The sequence below is a fragment of the Engystomops pustulosus genome, chromosome 5 (genome assembly GCF_040894005.1).
Source record: "Engystomops pustulosus chromosome 5, aEngPut4.maternal, whole genome shotgun sequence".
In the NCBI taxonomy this organism is placed as follows: Eukaryota; Metazoa; Chordata; class Amphibia; order Anura; family Leptodactylidae; genus Engystomops; species Engystomops pustulosus.
In genome coordinates this window covers 67,870,098-67,892,247 of record NC_092415.1, presented here as the reverse complement: position 1 = coordinate 67,892,247, position 22,150 = coordinate 67,870,098, and the positions used below count along the sequence as shown (strand labels likewise).

Genomic DNA, 22,150 nt, shown 5'->3' with positions numbered 1-22,150 from the left:
ATCAAAGCAAGAAGCTTCATTTTTAATGCAATTGCTAGAATTATGTCTCGCTGTAAACATGTTTCAGCCAATCAAAATACGCCATCATTATTAATTATATTTCTTTCATTAACGTGCTAGGACATTTTTAATAAAGCAAATTAATCTGTTTCTCTGGCTTATTAATTGTGCCACAACATAAACATTCAGGAGTTATGTATCTATGAAAGCTATATTACACTCATTTACTCTGCGTGGTATTGGTATCTTTTTGCTGAACTGGAAAAAAGACTCTAGACCGATCTCCTGAGCTACTTCCAAGTCAATTATTTAAAAAAAAGACTAAAGATGATATCATATTGGCATGTATAGTTGGCCAATAAAAATGTTATTCATATCTGCTAAAAGTAGAATGTGCTTTTCTTGGTCCCGTGACCAGTTGGCCAGTTGGCCTTAGAAATGGTCATCCCATAGAAGAGAGAAAAGCAACTGCATCAATTAAAAATGAAAGGGAATTTATAATTAAAACAAGCATGATAAACCAGGGGCACTCATAGATCCAGGCAACTTGAATGTGGTCATCTTTTTATATATATATATATTTCCATGGCCTCCTTCCTTTTATTGTCAACTTTTAAAAATATGCTAATGAGCATTACAAGAGCCCCCCTGTGTTGTAGGTTCACAGGTTGTTACACTGTGCAAGTACATTTCTCCCCCTCCCCTGCTCCCTCTAAAAGTCCCCCCTCCCCTTCTGCCTGCTGTAATCTCACACAGTTGGATCGGGAAGTACTTCTGCACACTTTAACAGCCTGCAAAGCTACAGCAAGGAGGGACTCAGATAACACACCCAAGAGCCCTTCTGACTCTTTAGCATAATTTTAACAATATAATAAGATTACCACCATACTCTAAGAGTAAGTGCTCCTAGTTTATCATACCTAATTTTGATGGTAGATTTAATTTAAAGAATAACGATCATTTTAAAAAAAACTGTTTTTATATGTTGTAGGGTATGCAATTATAAGCTCTTTTGCAATGAGATTAGTTACACGAATCTTGCTCCTTTCGCTTCTTTTCAGCAATCTTCCCCCAGTTATCAGCCTCTGTCAGTGATGCCTTAGATGCCAGTTGCTAGGCACTGTACTTGTCAGATACACCCCCTCACTGCTCAGCTCTCCTGCACTGATTCTCCTCATGACTTCTACCAGCTCTCATGTGCTGCTATGAGCCACAACTTATGCAGTAACAATCTCCTTATACACTCCCTGTCTCTACCTAACTACAGTCATAGCCAAACGTTTTGATAATGACACAAATATTATATTTTCACATGATCTGTTGCCCTCTGGTTTTTATGTGTGTTTGTCAGATGTTTTTATCACATACAGAAATACAAGTGCAATCATATTATAAGTAACAAAAGCTTTTATTGAGAGTTAGAATGAGTTAATGCAGCAAGTGAATATTTGCAGTGTTGACCCTTCTTCAGGACCTCTGCAATTCTCCCTGACAGCTCTCAATCAACTTCTGGACCAAATCCTGACAGATAGCAGTCCATTCATGCCCAATCTATGCTTGAATTTTGTCGCAATTTGTTGTTTTTTGTTTGTCCACCCATCTCTTGATGATTGTGAATGCAAATAAAATAATAATGTATTAAGTTTATGTGAACACAATTATTGCCTTGTGCTGGCTGTCTTAGGTCGTTGACCTCTGACAAGAATAGACATTGTACAGCTCTGTGAATGACAGCTGTAGCTGGACTCTGCAAGACTTCCCCCATCACTAAAGACTATTTTTATATTTAGTTGCACATTCTAGCTTTCTCATCAGCTTTATGTAAAGGACATATATGGATGGCATCATGCGTTCTCTTATGTCATAAGTCACATGTTTATGTAGATTGTGAGGGGCAGTCCCAGGATTTCACTATATATAATAAAGTTTATTTGAATGCTCTGAGGGGGGAGAAGGTGGATGGAGCACTAAGCAACAACGTGTCACCTGTGTCTCTGTCCCTACTCCCTACCCCCACCATCTCCCATGGGGGGATGACTCTGTTCTCTCTGTATGTCTGTCAGTCTGTCTGTCTCACTCTCTCACACCCATAGATAACTTGCTGTAAGCCGCTGCAACGACATTACTTGGGGGCTATCGTCCGCGATTATGGAAGGAACCAAAAGAAATAATTCATGGCGGGCAGTGGCTAACAGGACAACAGGGAATCACACTATTGGACTGGTGAGTAAGACAATTAACACAATTGTATTGGCTGCTGTCCAGGTGTTGTTTTCTCGGTGTTAAGTAGGAAGTATATGGACCTAGTTTTCTATGGGTTGAGTATATGTACAGTTGTCTATGTTTAGTTGGTGTTAGAATAAGAAACTGACTGTGTGATGTTCCTAGGTTGTGAAAGTGATCCAGGTTGTTAAGAACTAACTTTGAGTAGTAATTAGGAAAGTATCTAGGGGCCATTCTAGTTTAGAAATTTAAGGTTGAGTAATCCTACATTTGTTAAGTAACTCATTGATGTTGTTTAAGGCCATTCTGCACGGAGCCTAGCAGATTCTGGTGGTAGTTTAACCAGCTGCGGAATACAAGTTGATGCTAGACGCTTGATCCGGTGGAAATCAGGTTGGCTGTGAAGGTAGGGTGCAGATTGGTTTTTCTACACCCGGTGATAGTTACTGATTTTTTCAGGTGAGGGATCGCGTTTTGGCCTGCGATATCAGAAGTCTGATCAACTTCTTTTGTTTAATTACTGTAGTGGCACGTGTAGTAAGGTGAGGTGCGGACCGGTAGTTAATTAGTTGCGCCTGTAAGGTCAGGTGTGGATGGGAATATCGGGGTCTAAAGCTAATGCAGGAAAGACCACAGAGAGTGGGGAGCTACGGCAGCAGAGATAGTTACTAGACAATGTACGGAGAAGGCAGTTAAAAGATGCGGCCCTTGGGAGCTAGAGATTTAAGTGATGTGATTTGGAGAGCTAGACATAATGAACTAACAGTAACTTTTAACAACTTTAAGAATTGTGCCTTATCTGGAACTAAGTGAATGAGTGAATTAACGTGTTTATGTTTTTTTTTTCCAGGTAATGTGAGTTAAAAGGGAGAACTGTCTATTTGTAATTTCAATATGTTGAAAATGTTTGATGTAAAATGTAACGGATATCCTTCAAATTGGTTAATTGGTACCAGGTCATGTGACAACAAATGAGCTCAGTTTTGCATTCTGTGTGCATTTTGTCTGTTTTTGTGTAATTGTGCATGTGCATTTTTGTGGATGTAAAAATTGACGTTCCTATTTTTAGGTGCATGCCTTTCCTTCTGGAGTTATGTGCATGTTGTGGAATGTTGGAAAGATCCATGCCAATTGATTGACAGGAGCAAAGTGACATCTGTGACCATTTGAGGCTAAGAATAGGTTATGTCACATTTTTGGTGTCTGTTAAATGTCACTAAAGTGTAAAGTTAATGTATTATTGCACATGTTAGGTATTGTATTACTTATGATTTTTGGTGCCTGGGTAAAGGCCTGCCCAGTCATTCAATGTATAAGGTAAATTATAAGATTGAATACATTTGCAATTAAGATCTTGGCAATGTTTTTGTTTAATTTTTTATATGTGATCTACAACTAAGTGTTCTATGTGTTAATTCTGCACAGTTGTAGTTGGAGCTCCAGTGAAAAATTTGTCATAAGTGTCTTGTGGGCCCATTGTCTATTTATGTTAAATGTATTTTGTTTGACCCTTTTTGGTGTCATTAGTTTCACCTGTGGTGTCAGACAGCTGTCACATACAGTGATTTGTATTTCTTATTTGTTGTCTACAACAGGTGCGGAGTTTACTTGTGTGTGGATCATAAAGAAATAGCAACATAGAGTCTGTTTGAGACTATTGTGGGAGAATGATTTCTCTATGCATCTTCACTAAATGTTTACTTTGTATTTGTTCATATACCATTATTTTGCTTATTTATTTATTTCTTTTCCTGAGCTATTCAAATTGCTGATTATATTGATTTACAAGGCCACAAACAAATATTATCATCAATTATGTTTTAGTCTGGTTGTTTAAGTTAGTGAGATACGCAGTCTCCTATTTAACATTTGTCTGCCTCAGTGAGTATGAAACCCTTCCTTTATTTAATTCTGTTTTTATATCATAGTAGTGTGTTTTGTACCCTGCTATATTACATATTCAGGGTCCAAAAAGACGGGAGATATGATATGGTTAAATAAGGAATGACAGACATATGGGACTGTGGGATAGAATACAGACTGGTCACAGGAAATTCTCATAGTACACAGGTGACTACATTGCTCATTGTCTAACTGATACTTTAAGTTGTCTTGTAGATTATGTCCTGAGGAATCTACTAGATCAGAGATCTTCTTACCATCCTGACAGCTGGAATAGAGAACCACTCCTGCCCTGTCATCACAGGAGGAGCTGAGGGCATCGCTGATACATGTAAGCTGGTAAGAGGTGTCTTTGGTATTGTGGTTATGGCCAAGTCTGAGATGTTAAGACCTTGCTGGGTCCTCAGGAAATCTCATGATGAATGTTGATGAGTGGTTGTGATCCTGACACTGCCTCTGTATTGTGTATTATCAAGGTGTGGACACATATATGTTATCTGATGAGGCAGCTGAGGCTGCTGCCCTGCTCTACCTTTCCTATAGGATATGGTCTCTTTCATGACTGTGGAGGATAAAGGTCCTGTAGTCGTGTTAGATGAGCTGCAAGGATGGATCCCAATGGCTGAGAGGAAGCACTGGGAAGCCTTCAATGTATCTTGAAGTGATGGAGCAGGAATAAAATAGTGTCTGCCTAGAACTATGTTTCCATAATGGTTCAGTTTGTGGATGGAGGGACAAGTGTCAGGACTAGGACTATGTTTACATGATGATGGGTCACCCTGGGATCTAGCAATGCTGCCAGATTTGTGCAATGATATATGTGTCTGCCATAACCTGACAACACTATGTGAGTTACAGAAAGGCACATGGAGAGAGCAGCTTACACATCTCAGCGACTGCAAAGGGTAACTAGAGACTGTCAAGGGTTGGTGAGTATAAGGATGTTCTGGTCTGTGCAGATCTCTTCTCAGGTGGACAGAAGGTAGATGTACCAGTAAGAGTGATAAAGGTATTGCCTTTGCTCAAAAGGTAATAACTGAGATGTTTTAAAGATTCTGGATAGAGGTCAGGCTTTCCACACTCCTTAGTCTGAAGAGAAGTGGGAAGGTGGAAAGACTGAATTAGACCATCCAGCTTGGAGTTCTGGTGGCAATGAGAAATGTGTGTTAACTAATGACAAATGTTTGTCAACTGATGAGAAATCAGGAAAACCAGATGAGAAACATGGTATAGTGTTTATCTGTCAGCTCTTTTTAATTTTCATAAAGGAGTATTAAGGCTATAAGCTTGTTAAACATCATGTGACCATAGTAAAATATAATTATTATCATTATAAGTGTTTCCTTTTTATGGAAGTAGTTTTTTTATTAAATTATTGGGACCTGGCATAGTATTGTTAAAAGTAGTGTCTTTTCTAGTAGTATGACATGTGCCAGGTGGTGGGTTCTATCAGTGATATATAGATCCTTTTGGTCTTTGTGGGTCTAACATGATGTTGAGCAAGTTTAAAGGTTAAGGAAAAAAAAAATTTCAACCATAATTTCTAACTCAGTAGAGGATGAGAATTTCTAGTGACCGTCCTGTCTTAGTTTGTTTAGTTAACTGGTGGTGGCCTTGAGGGATTTATCAATTTTAGAGATTTTAAATGTATTGATTGTAGGGATATGTATTTTTGCTGTTTTTGCTGTCTTTTAAGCTTGTGTTTTGCTTTTGTGTAAGGTAATTTAAAGCAACAGCTGAAGATGCTGAAACAGTACAAGTCCATTGTGGTCCAAGATCAGCAGAGTCCAAGGGGAGATGATTAAAGCTTTCTGAAGTCAGATGATGTGACCCTTGAACTTCTGGAGTTTGGCGCCGCATAAGAAGATCACCCTACTTCAATACTTTATTTGATACAATCCCTTAGATATAGTGAAATGACTGGTCTGCAAGAGTTCCAGAGTTTTAGTATTTCCTTATGAGGTTGTGGCCCAACTGGTGAATGACGTTCGAGTGTCCTGGTCCGGGGGATCCGGCCAGAAGTAGCTGTTTGGGTGCAACAACATAAGGAGGCAATAAATGTGTTCAAAAGGAGGAAATGTGAATGCAAATAAAATAATAATGTATTAAGTTTATGTGAACACAATTATTGCCTTGTGCTGGCTGTCTTAGGTCGTTGACCTCTGACAAGAATAGACATTGTACAGCTCTGTGAATGACAGCTGTAGCTGGACTCTGCAAGACTTCCCCCATCACTAAAGACTATTTTTATATTTAGTTGCACATTCTAGCTTTCTCATCAGCTTTATGTAAAGGACATATATGGATGGCATCATGCGTTCTCTTATGTCATAAGTCACATGTTTATGTAGATTGTGAGGGGCAGTCCCAGGATTTCACTATATATAATAAAGTTTATTTGAATGCTCTGAGGGGGGAGAAGGTGGATGGAGCACTAAGCAACAACGTGTCACCTGTGTCTCTGTCCCTACTCCCTACCCCCACCATCTCCCATGGGGGGATGACTCTGTTCTCTCTGTATGTCTGTCAGTCTGTCTGTCTCACTCTCTCACACCCATAGATAACTTGCTGTAAGCCGCTGCAACGACATGATTGACCACAAGTTCTCAATGGGATTAAGATCTGGGGAGTTTCCAGGCCATGAACCCAAAATCTCTATGTTTTGTTCCCTGAGCCACTTAGTTATCACCTTTGCTTTATGGCAAGGTGCTCCATCATGCTGGAAAAGGCATTGTTGATCACCAAACTGCTCTTGGACGGTTGGGAGAAGTTGCTCTTGGAGGACATTCTGGTATCATTCTTTATTCATGGATGTGTTTTTAGGCAAGACTGTGAGAGAGCCGATTCCTTTGGCTGAGAAGCAACCCCACACATGAATGGTTGTAGGATGCTTTACAGTTGGCATGAGACAAGACTGGTGGTATCACTCACCTTGTCTTCTCCAAACAAGCTGTTTTCCAGATGTTCCAAACAATCGGAAAGGGGATTCATCAGAAAAAATTACTTTACCCCAGTCCTCAGCAGTCCACTCCCTGTACTGTTTGCAGAGTATCAGTCTGTCCTTGATGTTTTTTTCTGGAGAGAAGTGGCTTCTTTGCTGCCTACGTTGACACCAGGCCTTGCTCCAAGAGTCTCTGTACTCACAGTGCGTGCAGATGCACTCACACCTGCCTGCTGGCATTCCTGAGCAAGCTTTGCACTGGTGGTAGCCTGATCCCGAAGCTGAAATACTTCTAAAAGATGGTCCTGGGGCTTGCTGGTCCTTCTTGGGCACCCTGGAGCCTTTTTGGCAACAATGGCACCTCTCTCCTTGAATTCCTTGATGATGTGATAGATTGTTGACTGAGGTGCAATCTTTCTAGCTGCGATAATCTTCCATGAAGGCCAGTTTTGTGCAGTGCAATGATGACTGCATGTGTTTCTTTAGAGATAACCATGGTTAACAGAAGAGAAACAATGATGCCAAGCACCAGCCTCCTTTTAAATTGTCCAGTGGTGTGATTCATACTTAACACACAACACCTACACCTGTGTTACTGGAGCAATCACTGAAACAATGTTAGCTGCTCCTTTTAAGGCAGGCCTGCAATGAAGTCGAAATGTGTTCACCGATGGTCAAATAACTCAATATACATGATAAATAGATCACAGTAGGCATATATTCAGCACTGATCTTCAGACCTGGGCCAAAACATGACTTTTAAGTCAGGTCCTGTAGAACTCACTATTATCAGTTTGTGCATATAATGAATCCATTAATACTTTCCATTTCAGTTGACATAAGCTTTATAGGGGAGATTTTTCAGAAGTGTCTAAGAGCAGAACCAATCAGATCTCAGCTTTCATTTTCCCATAGCTGCTTATAAAATTAAAGCTGAGCTCTGATTGACCTCAGCACTTCTGATAATTCTCCTCTTATGTGTTTCTGTGTGGGATTTTTCTACCTGCCTTAGTGTGGCTTGTGCTGATTATGGCCGGATATGCTGGTGGTACGTCCATACAGTTTTTGTGTGTATTTATTGATCACACCTTTATATAGTGTATGCACAACAATAGAGCCTGTGATAGTTCCTCAGTCTTGATCTTGTCTCTAAGGTGACTCCGATAGTGTAAGTCTTTTGTTTCACAGGGCATCTCATTTTTTTTAATCCAGCTTGATGTTGTCGACTTGTACTTGACATGTTTAACACTGTCGTTGATTGATTTCTTTTGCTGTCCCTGTTGGGACTGTATGACTGTAACGAAAGCCATCATCCCTGACCTTTTAGTCAGCATCAGCCAATTCAGAGCCTGCCATATTAAGTATAATTGGACTTCTCTGTGTCTGGTCGGTTCACCAATTCCATGTGCATGTTAGCGAGGTCTAAAGGGAAGAGATGCTGTAAGTGGTCAGCAAGCTCACCCAGGCTGTTATTTCTTAACAACAAGGAATCATGTTTGACATTTTGCACTCTGTGCATACTGTAGCTCTAAACCTGATTTCCATCAGTTGGCTTTGCTATTATGTATTGTGACTGAAACTCTTTACTTCTTCTGAAATGTAGGACCTTGGTCATAAAAGATGTTCTTAGTGTTAAAAGTAATGCTCAAACTCCCTCAATTTCTTTGTATGTGCACAAAACTTTTTTAGTATTAAAGATGAAAGGCATGCAAACAAAAAAATTATTTTCTAATTTAAATTTTATTTTCTTTGTTTACTGCTTTGCTCAGAATGCAAGTTGCTTGGTAAAAAGTGGATATTTTTGTTCAGGTTGCTTCAGCGGTGTCCTGGAAAACATACATATTCATTCTGCAACTTATTCTCTTTATCTTATTCTCATTGTAAGAAAACAATACAAATGTACAGTTATTTTATGTTAATATTTAATTCTCACATTTAACGAGGTTTACTTGCCTGAATGCAACTATAATTTTCATTACCTTGGAATTAACTATAGAATCTAGAATAGATAAAATATGCACTTGACCATGTACACATTGATTCAACCTGGGAAATCCAGACCTCTATGCAAGAAGCCCTTGTTATTCATATCTCTACTATTTGCATCCAAGGCTTTTTATTATTTGAAATAAAATAGCATTTCCTGGAAGCAGCAAATTGATATGATTTTTTTTATCAAGTAGAAGAGTAGAAATCCTTGTTTAGGAGGTTTTTTCCAAGCTCAAATATCACATTGTATGAGAATTACATTTTTTGTTAGTAGTTTCTATTGATCCAGGGAGTTATTCTGCCTACCATATGAGGGGTGGGGAAGGAATATTTTCCTGCTTTGTGCCAATTGGCATCAGCCTTACGGGGTTTTTGCCTTCTTCTGGATCAATGCAATATAATGTATAGGTTTGGGTTGATGGACTGATGTCTTTTTCTTACCTCTTTTACTATGATAATAAGGCGGTTAAAGATAGTGTAAATGTAGACATTGGGCCACATTTATCACTATTAGTTGCGCACTGTTCTGGCGCACTGTTTTTAAACACAGTTTAGGTGCAATTTTGGCGCAGTTAAGGTGCAATATTAGATTACATGTGATCCTGCAACAAGCTCCTCTCTGCTTCTCCCACATCCTAGAATGAAGATAACACTCACAGCAGCACCCAGGTGTGTGACACCCTGCATCCAGTTACCTCCTCAGCAGAGGCTTCTCCTGGAGGGGATCCCCCAGTGCTGGTCTCCTACTGCACCCCTGTAATTCTTCCCAGTATCCTCCTCAGACACACTGGTTATATTGTGCAGGATTAGATGGGGGACACTTGTCAGTGCTATCTGCAACATTCTGCAAACTTCTCAGCTCTTGCTGTGAGCTCAGAAGTTTGCAGAATGTTTTGTAAATAGAAGGTGATTAACTGTAAATAGAGGCTGCAGCTCCTGTCTGCAGAGTATCTAATGTCTGTATTATCTGTACTAGTATCTGGCTGAGCTTTGCTGCTGGGAATGAGCTGCTCTGCAAAGGGGCTCAGTGCTACTTCTCAGTTTACGCCACCTTTGGGCTGGAGTGTTTTTGCGCCCGATTTTGTGGCTAAATGAAAAGTCGCAAGTGATGAATATCATTAGGCACAACAAAACATCTGGATTTGTAGGAAAGATGAGGGAAACCTGGTTATTTTTGCTGCGTGGCTAGTTTGGCGCTTAATCTTAAAAATGGCGCAAAAACGAAAAGGCGCAAAAACAACTGAAAAAGCGAGTGATACATGTGGCCCATTATACTCTAAAAAGGTGAGTTTTCAACCAGCAGCAGCCACTGTAATGCATATGGTGCAATTAAAACTAGTTTAAAGAAGCACCAAGAAAAGAGATATTTGACTTTGAAGCAAATCTCTAATTTTAGCAATAAAAATTAGTTCTTGTTAATATACCATTAACCCCTTAAAAACATGGCCTTTTTTCATTTTTGGCAGCACTCCCCACTTTACAAAAGCCATACAGTTTTATGGCCCTGGTCTGTGTGGGAGAAAAAAACACTATACTGTTCTTTACTTTGACTATACCAAGTGTAATGTGTTACAAAACTAGCATTTGGAATGCTATTTATAGCGATAGATAGATAGATAGATAGATAGATAGATAGATAGATAGATAGATAGATAGATAGATAGATAGATAGATCTATAGATAGATCTCATTACACAGAAATAAAAAACTAGAAATGGTATTCACCTTTAATTACTCATGTCCTTATGTCAGGGCAGTAGTCATCTAGAGGACATGAAGATTGAAGATGTAAAATTGAAGCCACACATTAAAGCCAGATAATTACCTTTTGCTTTTCGAGTGCTGTAAGAGAATGATAGACAGTACTTGGGGGACATCATTTATACAACTTGGATGTACGTTGGCTAGCTAAAAATACAATGGGAGAAGAATAAAAATAAAGCATGCATATGCTAGCACTATATCTTCAGTAATGATTTCTCGGTGTAGAAGACATAAATCAAGGTATTCTAAATCTTAATTGTTTTGAAGTATGTCACAGAGCCTTAACATTTTTATTAAACCTAATAGCTATTATACCATACATTGAAAGGACCTTCAAGCAAAAGATATATCATAAAATACATTTTTCCCTTGACAGGGAAAATATTAAGGCAGGATATTTTACAGATCCCAAAGAAATTATGCTATAGTCATTGAGCTTGAATGTTGTAAAATTTTATATAGTGAAATAATTATGAAATGATGTGAATGTAAATTATAATTTTTGAGAAGGCGAGAATTACTTTGAATTGTGGTATAAACATTTATAAACATTTTTCCTTAAAGAAACTTGAAGTGTCCTCTCAGAAAGTAATTATCCAGAGCCTGAACGTCTCCATTCATTGGCCCACATTTATTAAAGCCCCTGCACTAGTTTTTTGCCTGACTTTGCACATTCTTTTCAGTGCAAACTGCTGGCACATGTATTAATTTGTGTCACCGCTGTACTGTACCCGAAGCAACACAAAATTCTGCACTGAAAGGGGCATCCGAGTGCAGTTGGACCATGTGTTACATTTATCATGCAGTGTATGACAGAATTATATTGCACGTAGAGGAATGGGTCTGCCAGATCCTCTGGTATATTATATTGCACTTCACAGAAAACAATGGACATAGATCAACTCTCCCTCAGGAAGACAGCTGGAATTAGATATAGAACTCACAGATGTTTCAAATGAGAAGATGGCTTGGGCTGGGGCCTGTCACAGACACATTGCGTTTTGCCCAATAACTTACTAAATAAAGGTACATTTACAGTTCTAAGAAACCAGATCTCTCTCTTCTCATTGCCATCCCTGACTGGGATTCTCCAGTTCTATATTAGACCCATGAGTAAAATCACAACTGGAATCTGGAGTAAGCTGGAATCCATTTTAGACAAACCAGATCAATCCAAGGGCCTAGCAAACTACTTAGACACCCCTTCCCCAACATACATTTTTACACAAAATTAAAGTAGACAATTTTGCAAGATAGATTACTGCTAAACATCCTTGGATGGGAACTCCAACCTGGTTAGAAGAGATAATGAGTAAACCCTACAGGACAGAAAGGCTAAATTCCCACTATATACAAGAAACTACTAGAGAGGGAGAAGTAAAACCGGATTATATTGCTAGATGGGAGAATCATTCACCTTCAGTGATGCTGATATCACTAAAATACACAATAACTCTCATGGCCTTTCCACATGTGTGAAAGTGTAGGAGAACTCATATAAATGAATGACAAGATGGTACAGAACCCCAATATTACTCCATCAGATGGGACTATCACCACACGATTAGCGATGAAATGCCTCAAATGGCTCACAGGTTCAAATATTTTGGTCCTGCCCACAAATTCAAAAATTCTGGAACGATGCTTAACCAAATCACTACCCAGGTCTTACTTCTTACACCAGCAAGTGTACTGCTTTGGCTACCCAATAAAACATAGGCACCTTCTAAAAAAAAAGTTTAGCTACAGCCCTGTTCCAAGCTGCTATATTGTTAATCCCCCTCCATTGGCCAAGCAAGACCCCCCTACAATCCCAGAATTGATTAACAAAGTAGATCAAATGTGCAGTTATTACCCAACTTCAATAACTACAAGTGACTTAAGAGACAAACGCTAAGCTGGGTGAAACATTCGATCGGAGGTAGCAAATATATTGTCTACCAACGATTGGATGTACTATATAAAATGTCCCATATCCTGGTCTTGATTCAAGTTATTCAGTTAATATTTTTGTTTTTAAATGTTGTACCTGTACAGTTTGTTTAACCCATTTGGTTTTATTGGTGACATCAATGCAGTGATACATTAGTAGCGGTATAAGTTGCAACCAGGCACTTTGTGAACAAATAGTACAGGTCGTTCCCTACTTAAGAACACTCGACTTACAGAAGACCCCTAGTTCCAAACGGACCTCTGGATGTTGGTAATTTACTGTACTTTAGTCTTAGGCTGCAATAAACAGCTGTAACAGTTATCAGAGGTGTCTTCAATGAAGATTGTTAATTCTGGTTTTTATGACAACTCAACATTTTTAAAATCCAATTGTTACAGAGACCAAAAAAATTCTGCCTCAGGTTACAATTATAAAATATACAGTTCCGACTTACATACAAAGTCAACTTTAGAACAAACCTACAGAACATTCCTGTATATAACAAACAATTGTGTGAGATTTTGTAAACAATTGTTCTCAAAGATATAAAACTTTCAGTGAACAATATATCCAGGAGTGTTATGGTATCATATATGGTATCGTCAAACAGCTTTTTCCAGTCAGTGTGTTTGGCCTGATACTGAGACTTGATATTAGCAGACCTGCTGTTATTGTTATGCAATGGTAATGCAAAAATGAATAGTTGGGAAATTTTGAGAAAACTCATGGGTGTGGAGGATGTATACACATTTGTGGCTTTGCTTTTACGCGTTCTGTGTTGTAACAATCTCGACGTTGTTGCAAGTGATTGCACTTGCCATCATGCGTCTTGCTTGTCTTGGAATGACTCCGCTCTTAGTCCATCTGTGCACACATGTGTGATAGAGAGAACGCTATATCCGGATAGTAACAGAGTTATTTTTTTTTAATCACATCTATAAGCCGCATATGTAATTCCTAGATTTCGTAACAGGAATATCCTCAGACTTCTTGGTGGGAGTTTCTCTTTATGAAAAAAGCATTGTGATCTTTGTTGTACTGTGCAAATTGACTCTTAGATTCGATCCATCTCCATATATTACTGTTTGTGACTCTCTTACTAAATGCGCTTCGAAGTGTACTGCTTCTTCATCAGAAATATATATACAGAACATGTTAAAGCAAAGCCACAAATGTGAATACATTCTCTACAACCGTGAGTTTTTTCATAAGTATCCAACTATTCATTGTATCATTTTCGTATCATCATTGCATAACAATAACAGCACATCTGCTAATATCGAGTCTCATTTCATTGAAGAGCCAACAAATTGACTGGAATAAGCTGTTTGACTGACTACTCATATCGGAAGTGTAGGGCACTACATTCTGATAATATAACCCTCCTCGATATTTTGTCAACTGAAAGTTTCATATCTTTCAGAACAATTGTTCACAAAACCTTACACAATTATCTTTTATATACTATAGAGGAAAGTTTTAAATATGATATAAATTGTATTGTTTTGTTTTTATTTATTGATTTTATGAATCTTTACCTTGATATTAATTACTGTATTATTATTAAATACTTCATTATATGATATACTGTATAAATTCTGTAAACCTCTGTTAGTGCCCACATTTCCGTTGTTTAAAAAAAAAACTGTCTAGGATTGTTATGTGGGTATTATTTTTAGTTCTTGTTTGTTTGGACCAAATGCATTAAGTGTAGCTGTCGTTATTACATGTCATGCCACATGTTATGAGGACATTATTAGGTGAGTAGCACAATGAATGTGGCCACAAGAAAGGAGTGTAATATAAAATAAGGGGCCATATATTTTATACGGTCGCTGTAATTGGCGGGTTTATCATAAAATGTGAGGTCATGATAAGTGGGGCATACACAATGTGCATGCACAATGTAAAGTACTGTGTGTAAATCAGAATGTGGAGTTAATAATGTGAGGGACAATTATTCAGTCATTAGAAAGTTTTGGGGCCAAAATCCAGACAGTGCAGTATGGAGGGCACAGTTGTTTGTAATATAGAGTGTATAAAAACCCACATTTGAGAGCATTATGTAATTAAGGAATTATTAGGAGGACATTTTATAGTTTAGGACCAAGAATAGGGGGAGTTTACAATGTGTTAAACTAGGTAGAATTATGTGTATGGATATTTATATTATGTTTTGGGGATGGGGAACTGTGTGTATCATTGCTGCAGTATATTTGTTTGGCGCTATCACATGTGAAGGTAGCATGTGCATGAGTGGACACTACTATGATTTTGCATATGCTTTGGGGCCTCTGAGCAATAACCACTAGGGAAAAATCTTTTGTGGTCAAGCAACACTATCATGCTTAAAGGTCACCAGATTTTTTCATAAATACAGCTAGTGGCAGGTTCTAGAGCCCTAGTTACTAACTGATACCCTTCTTTTAGCTAAAAATTGTTCCCCCCATACATTCAACTTTATAATTTTACCTATCTAAGGATGTATATAGTGAGTTGAGGTGGACGTGGCCTCCTCAGCAGCTCCTCCCCATTCTTTTTCTGCATGCAGCAGTAATGTCATGTGACCAGGGTAACATTGTTGCAGGTCTCTTAGCCTTCTAACTTTAGAATACTGTACCCAGCATATTTATCATGAAATCGCAGCAGCCTTCATGGAGTATAAGTCTATGCAGGCATGCTGTGATTTTTTTATGTTGTTAGATGTCAGATATGTGCATGGGGTACAGTTTGCTAATGTTAAAAGGCTAAAAGACCTGTGATGATGTCACATGACCAATAGTCTCACACATAACCAGCACTCTGTATCTTTCTATTTATCACTAATGGTAAACAACACTACAATCAACATAAATTAATACATATATGCCATGCTGCAATGATATTCACTTTCAATGTATATATTGCAAGACTCCTTGATGAAATAGTAAAAGTCCTGCTTTATCAATGTGTATACACAAAGCAATGTATTTGGTCAGCCTTTGTCAATATTACTAAGGAGTCCTGTCATGATTGACTCAGAAATCCTGTCCCAATACATATTAACCTATCACAGACAGTAATTTCTCCCCACCTATCATACAATAAGCTGCTATGACATAGTGCAGCACAATGCAGATCCAGACCTGGGAAGAGACCTGACTTGCTTATGGTTCTGATGTGGCCAGTAGGCGAGGACTACTGAATAAGTAAGCAGAACAAAGACAGCTCAAAACCTAGTGCAGTATGGAGTAGATCAGCTGATCAAGTTATGACAGGTAAATGTGTGGATTCTCACCTCTCTTTACTCATAGCTAGGCATTTAATACATTAGCAGCAGATGTCCCCTCCTTGATGGAGTTTAATCTTACTAAGCTCCAGATACCTCTATCCGGTTTTGGAGTGTACTATCCACGGTGCAGATCAAAACACTTTAAAGGATTGCTTTAAAGATGGTGTTGCAGCTATGACAATTTTTGAAACTACTACAAAGAGAGGCGCTAAACACAGATTTCATTAGTTTTCTATTGTGGACATTGAAAAAATCCTAAATTATATACAATAACAGCAATCGAAGGTTTATTGTCATAGAAGAAGAATTATTTTTGCTGCTATGTTTGTTAAGATGGAAATGTAAAAATATATAAAAGGAAATGTCCATGGTATGCTTACCGCAGCTTGGAAGATACAGGGGGCATGGCCAGGAATTGCAACTTTTTATTTCCCTATGTCACCTCCAAAATAAGTCAGCATGGAGAAGCAAGGACTCCCCAGCCTGGTGTATTTGATTTAGCTTCTGCCAGGAAGTAGCACCTTATTTGGAAATCACCTGGGAGCCAAGGAAGGGGTGGAGTATCACAAGTGGCACATGATGCGCCTAGTAATGATAAATCTCCTCCACTAAGTATGATAAAGAATGGAAATTATGTAACCCTCCTAGATGAATAATGGCAGAGCATAGCCCAGTGGCATATCTCTACAGGTGCTACCGCTCCTGCTGCAGAATTCTTTTAACTTCTTATACATCATTTATTGCTGAAAAATTTTTAGATTGGAAGGAAATGGTCTGATTTTTATAAATTTGTAAAGAACAAATAACTCCATTATGCTTTCCTCCTGTATACCACAATTGTGCCTACTCAGCCCGTGAGCTTCGAGCATCTGGGTAATAAAACGATTACAGAAAGGGAGCACTAATGTTGTGTTGTATGAAATGAAATCAATGTCTCTCCTCCTACTTTAGAAATGAAAGAAAAATCGAAAAAATAGCATGAGCCATAGTCTGGTCTAGCTCTTCAAATTCAGTATGTTTGTGTCTTTGCTGTGGATTCCCCATAGCTACAGAAATGTACTTTAACAGATGTTAAAATATGAAAGTTTATAAAGACAACTTATTCAGCGCTGAAAGTGATATTGTTATGTATTTGGCATAATAAACTGTTCTCATTTAAGCTAATGGGCAGCACAACATAAAAAACTGTTCGATAATTGGAATTCAGAGAGAGCAATCTCTATTGTTTCTGCCCAACAGCATAGAACATCAATTTCTTTCTTCTAGTTATTGAATATTGATGGGAGACTTTCCTTCTGACAGGCAACAAAAAATTAAGTCAGCACTTAGCCAGTCAAATCTGTTGAATACATAAGAAGGTTAATGCCTGAAACTAAGTTTAAATTACTTCGCTTTCCCATAGTAATTACAATTTTTTTGCATTACATTTTGTTTTAAAGTGAATATGTGTGATTTTCAGCTCCTGAAGGCCAGTGGATATGAGATGGAATTTTACCTTTTTACAAACTATGGAAATTTCAGATTAAATCAACTCTAAGTTAGGAAAAGGGGAAACTGACTGAACGTGGATTGACGACAACTATTGCCGAAGGTTACATGGAAACAATTAATACAGCAATCAATAATGAGCTTGTAGTGGATTTAGCTCCTACAGGTTCAAAAGAGCAAAGTAGATAACCTTGTTTAAATGGAACAACACAGAATTCCCTCATTAACACCAATAACAAGGGAAAGACAAACATGTCATTACACAAAACAATCTGTTTGGATATTTATAGAATTATAGAAGACAAAATTGTTACAGTCTATGACAATATCATTTAGAAATGTCAGTCATATGGCAACAATGTTGTCCCGTAGCATTATCTATACATTACTCTATACACGCCATTATCTTTAGAGACATCTATCAGTGCAAATTGTATAAGGTGTTTATTATATGTACCATGCAGCATATTATAATATATATTATATACATAAATCACTTAATGGATGAATGTGATAAAGGTACAATACTTTTCGCCTTTTTTTAAATGATTAACATAATACCCCAGGATGACAAAGCTTTAAAATATGGAAAATAAACTTGTCTACAAGCTTGTTTAAAAATCCACCTTCCATTACGAAATCACCATTCTTGAAATGCTATTTCGAGACAAAGGGGCACATTTGCTAAGAATTTGGGAAACTGTACTAAAAGTGCTCTGCCGTGTATAATGCTGCGTGCGACAAATTCTTTAAGAACGGCCCAATAAAGTTCACTAACTTTTTTGTGGTGCGCCTTTAACATAGTGCTTGCAACAGAGTTTGCATGTTAAAACAGGTGCAAGGTCGGACTGAGCGCCAAAACGCCCGTTAATTCTTGCCACATGATGCCTAGTGTCACGCGCGACACATTTGTGGTGCAAACACTTCTTAAATACCTGTGCAAGCAGTTTACACCTAAAAGAATGTGCAACGTCTGTCACTTTTCTCACTCACTGACTACTCTAACTACTATTAACTGACTTAATCTACACTATTGTAGTTTTTATTACTTCTCAACACATAGCAGTAGATTAATCACATCAATTAAGTAATGCCCTCTGGGGCATATGTACCTCTAAATGGTGATAAAAAAAAATCCAAATTATCCCATGTCTTGAACCCTGCACGCCAGAGTCCAAACATGGGGTGAACCTACTCTATGGAGTCCCAGAATTTAGCCCTTGAGGTCTGCCCACTTGCACTAAGTGGCGTCCTAACGCTAAATTTACTCCATGCACTCGGCACCTAGATCCAGTCACTGCCACCACCCATGAGTTACCTATACAAAGAAGGCCATAGGCACCTCAACTACACAGACAATGCACACTGATGGTTCACACATGCAATTGCTACGTATAATATATTAAAAAGATGAATTCGCACAGTACATGTGATTGTTACAATTACTACATATACCGTATATACTCGTGTATAAGCCGAGTTTTTCAGCACAAAAAATGTGCTGAAAAACGTCCCCTCTGCTTATACACGAGTCAATAAAGTGTGTAAACTGTAAAAAATACTTTAAAAATAATCTTATATACTCACCATCCGGTGGCCTCGATGTGCAGCGCTGCTCCCCCAATGTCTGCGCCGATTGTCTTCAGGCTTCCGCGCCCGTCTTCTTTCTTCTGCTGGGCACCGCCATGTCTTTCCCCCGGGCGGTGCCTAGTATGACGTCAGGAGCGGCGCATCATACTAGGCGCCGGCCAGGAGAGAGAAATGGCGGCGCCCAGCAGAAGAGAAAAGGAGTCAATAGTTTTTCCCAGTTTTTGGTGGTAAAATTAGGGGTCTCGGGTTATACTCGGGTCGGTTTATACTCGAGTATATACGGTACTGTGTACAAATGACCTCTGGTAACCTAATTCCCTTCAAAAAGTCAGATTCTTTAAGGCTACAAGCAGAGGCTTATTAAAGTTAACACTTTAATATACATAAAAAAGATAGTACATTCAAAAACAAACTTGTGAGATTGCAACAAAAGAAAAGAAATTAAAAACGGTATACACACATTACATACAAACAGTTTAAGAAAAAAGGAAACAATATTACCCTTACTATCAGATAGCAAGTGGCAAATTGGCCGGGGGACACGGCATAACTTTGGGCCAGCCTTCTAGTGAATAGAGTCCTCAGAACTGAACAAGACCATGTGGTTGCTTTACTGATTTAAAGCAGAAGGTTTTTGACACCCCCCTCCCCCCCCGGCCGTTATGTCACTATAAGGGGGAGTATATGTACCCCCTCCCATCAGCAAGGTACTCTTTGTTTCTGGGGTTTTATTAAAACCCCATAACTTTTGATTGGAAGATGGCACCTTATTACTTTTCACCCCATACCAAACTCAGGGTGTCTAAGCTTGCAGATAAGCTTCTGATACTCAGTCCAGGAGTGTATTTAGATTCTATATCTCCCCCTTGTAACTGGGGACCAATAATTATGAATTATGCCCCAGTTATGGACAGCTATGATATTTCCTTTGTCTGAGGAGGGAATAGACCACGTAGTCTTTCATCCAGTGTCTTCCAGCAGAAGCTGGCACAAGGTGTCAATTATCCCACGAAGAGCATGTTTCTCAAATTAAAAAGAGACTACCTGGGGTTTGGAGGCTCACTGCCCCGCCCCTCTTCCTGGCTGGTTGTAAAGCAATGTGCCCCTTCAGCCATTTTCTCTCAAGAAATGGAGCATCATGACTCATAACAGGACATAATGAAACAACACAAAAGAGAAAAAACACTGTAAACACATATGAAACGTTTTCATAATGAAACAACACATGTCATCAAAGGTCCTTTACCCAATTACATGCAATGTCTACCAGATATATTTACCTGATCACATGAAATCACAGCAGCATTCATGGATTTCTACTTCTCCCCATGCCTCAATGTAGGAATGAGGTGATTTCATGTGATGAAATACAATCCTGGGGTAGACGTTTGGAACCTTGACTTTAGATGACATCACCGTGTCACATGACAAGAACTGATCAATGAAATAACAAAGCTCTTTCTCAATGTTCCACATAGCAGCATGTTCTAGTGATGAGACCTGTCAATCAGGAACACGGAGACAGGGATTCACTTATTGTGGTTGGACTCACATCATCTGAGTTGCAAGTTTACAAACAGATTTTTTATCATTGCAGCAAAGGAAAGGAAAGTGCTTTTCAATCATAGTTTTTGCTTTTCAATCATAGTTTTTAATTAAGTGTTTATTTTGGGTGGGATAATTAAAATGGCAGATTCCCTTTACGTGACTTTCTTTGACTCACTTCTAGCTCCCTAATCCTCCTTTTACTCAGAAATCTCTTCTGAATTCTATATTTTTGTAAGGGCGAAAAGAAGATGATGGTTTATACATAAGCTCTATGGAGAAGGGAGGGGGGCAGTAAGTATCAGAAGAAAAGTCTCTAGAAAGGAAGGACTGTCAATTTTCCTACACACACCACAGGCCTATATCCCTATTTCTATTGCTTGACAAATGTACAGAGATATTTTCCACTGTAAGACTTGCACATACTCTTTTATTATACTCTGAATGAACACCAAAAAGTCTGCCTTTATTAAAAATTACAGGTACGGAAGCTGCTCCATGCATGTTGTAGGACCCTCTTTACAACTCCATCCATAAGGGTAGAACTAGAGATGAGCGAGCACTAAAATGCTTGAGTGCTCGTTATTCAAGTCTAACTTTTCCCGATGCTCGAGTGCTCGTTTCGAATAACGAACCCCATTGAAGTCAATGGGAGACTTGAGCATTTTTCAAGGGGACCAAGGCTCTTCACAGGGAAGGTTGACCAAATACCTGGGAACCTCAGAAAATAATGGAAACACCACGGAAATGGACAGAAAACAGCAGGGGCAGCATGCATGGATGCCTCTGAGGCTGCCTAATCGCATGCCATTTTCTCAAGCTGGCAAAATATTCGTCCGAGCATCGAGCAGTTGCGAGTACGCTAATGCTCGAACGGCATCAAGCATGGACGAGTATATTCCCTCATCTCTATATACAACAATTGTATCCTCTGACCTATACAGAATTTAATTTTAAAGGCCATTGGTTTATTTAAACAGAATATATTTATTAGTTAAAGCTTTTGAACATGTATTTGCATAAGCATTTATATACTGTAGATTTCTGTTTTGTGTTTATTTCCATTTTCTACCTGCATTTGTGAAATCCACTGATGCACATTTTAGTGCTTTCAAGTTAAATCCTCCATAAATCTTTGATGGTTGTTACAAATATATTGTCTCAGTCTGCAGTGCAATTGTTCACCATTAGCCGCTTCAGCTTGATGGCAATCAAAGGCAAGGTAATAAGCGCAATAAATAAAATTAATAAGATTTACCTGAGAAGGAAACATTCTTATGATATCCTCAAGTCATGGAAAAAGAGTTCTTCAAAGAGAAATAGAGGAAGGGAAGTTCATAGAACCTGCTTTCTATATATCTTTCACAGTCACTGATGATTATGTTCCATATTTGCTTCATCTGACACTTCCTTATGAAATGTTATTTCCAGTATTCATTATTTTCCACATGCCACAATGGCACTTTTATACAGATTCACTTCCTTTGCATTTCATTACGGCCAC

The 22,150-nt window shown here is 38.5% G+C and overlaps 1 long non-coding RNA gene across 2 annotated transcripts; it reads right to left on the bottom strand.

Annotated features, from left to right (window-relative positions):
• Nucleotides 1-8,809: 8,809 nt before the first annotated feature.
• On the bottom strand, nucleotides 8,810-20,519 carry LOC140132900 (uncharacterized). 2 transcript variants are annotated; one of them, XR_011855736.1, is made up of 3 exons: nucleotides 20,382-20,519; nucleotides 10,881-10,963; nucleotides 8,810-8,892 (listed from the first exon to the last, which is right to left on the bottom strand). It is a non-coding gene; the product is annotated as an uncharacterized lncRNA (long non-coding RNA). The 2 variants fall into 2 exon arrangements; XR_011855735.1 differs by having other exon boundaries at nucleotides 8,813-8,892; nucleotides 10,781-10,963.
• Between the last annotated feature and the right edge of the window lie 1,631 nt (nucleotides 20,520-22,150).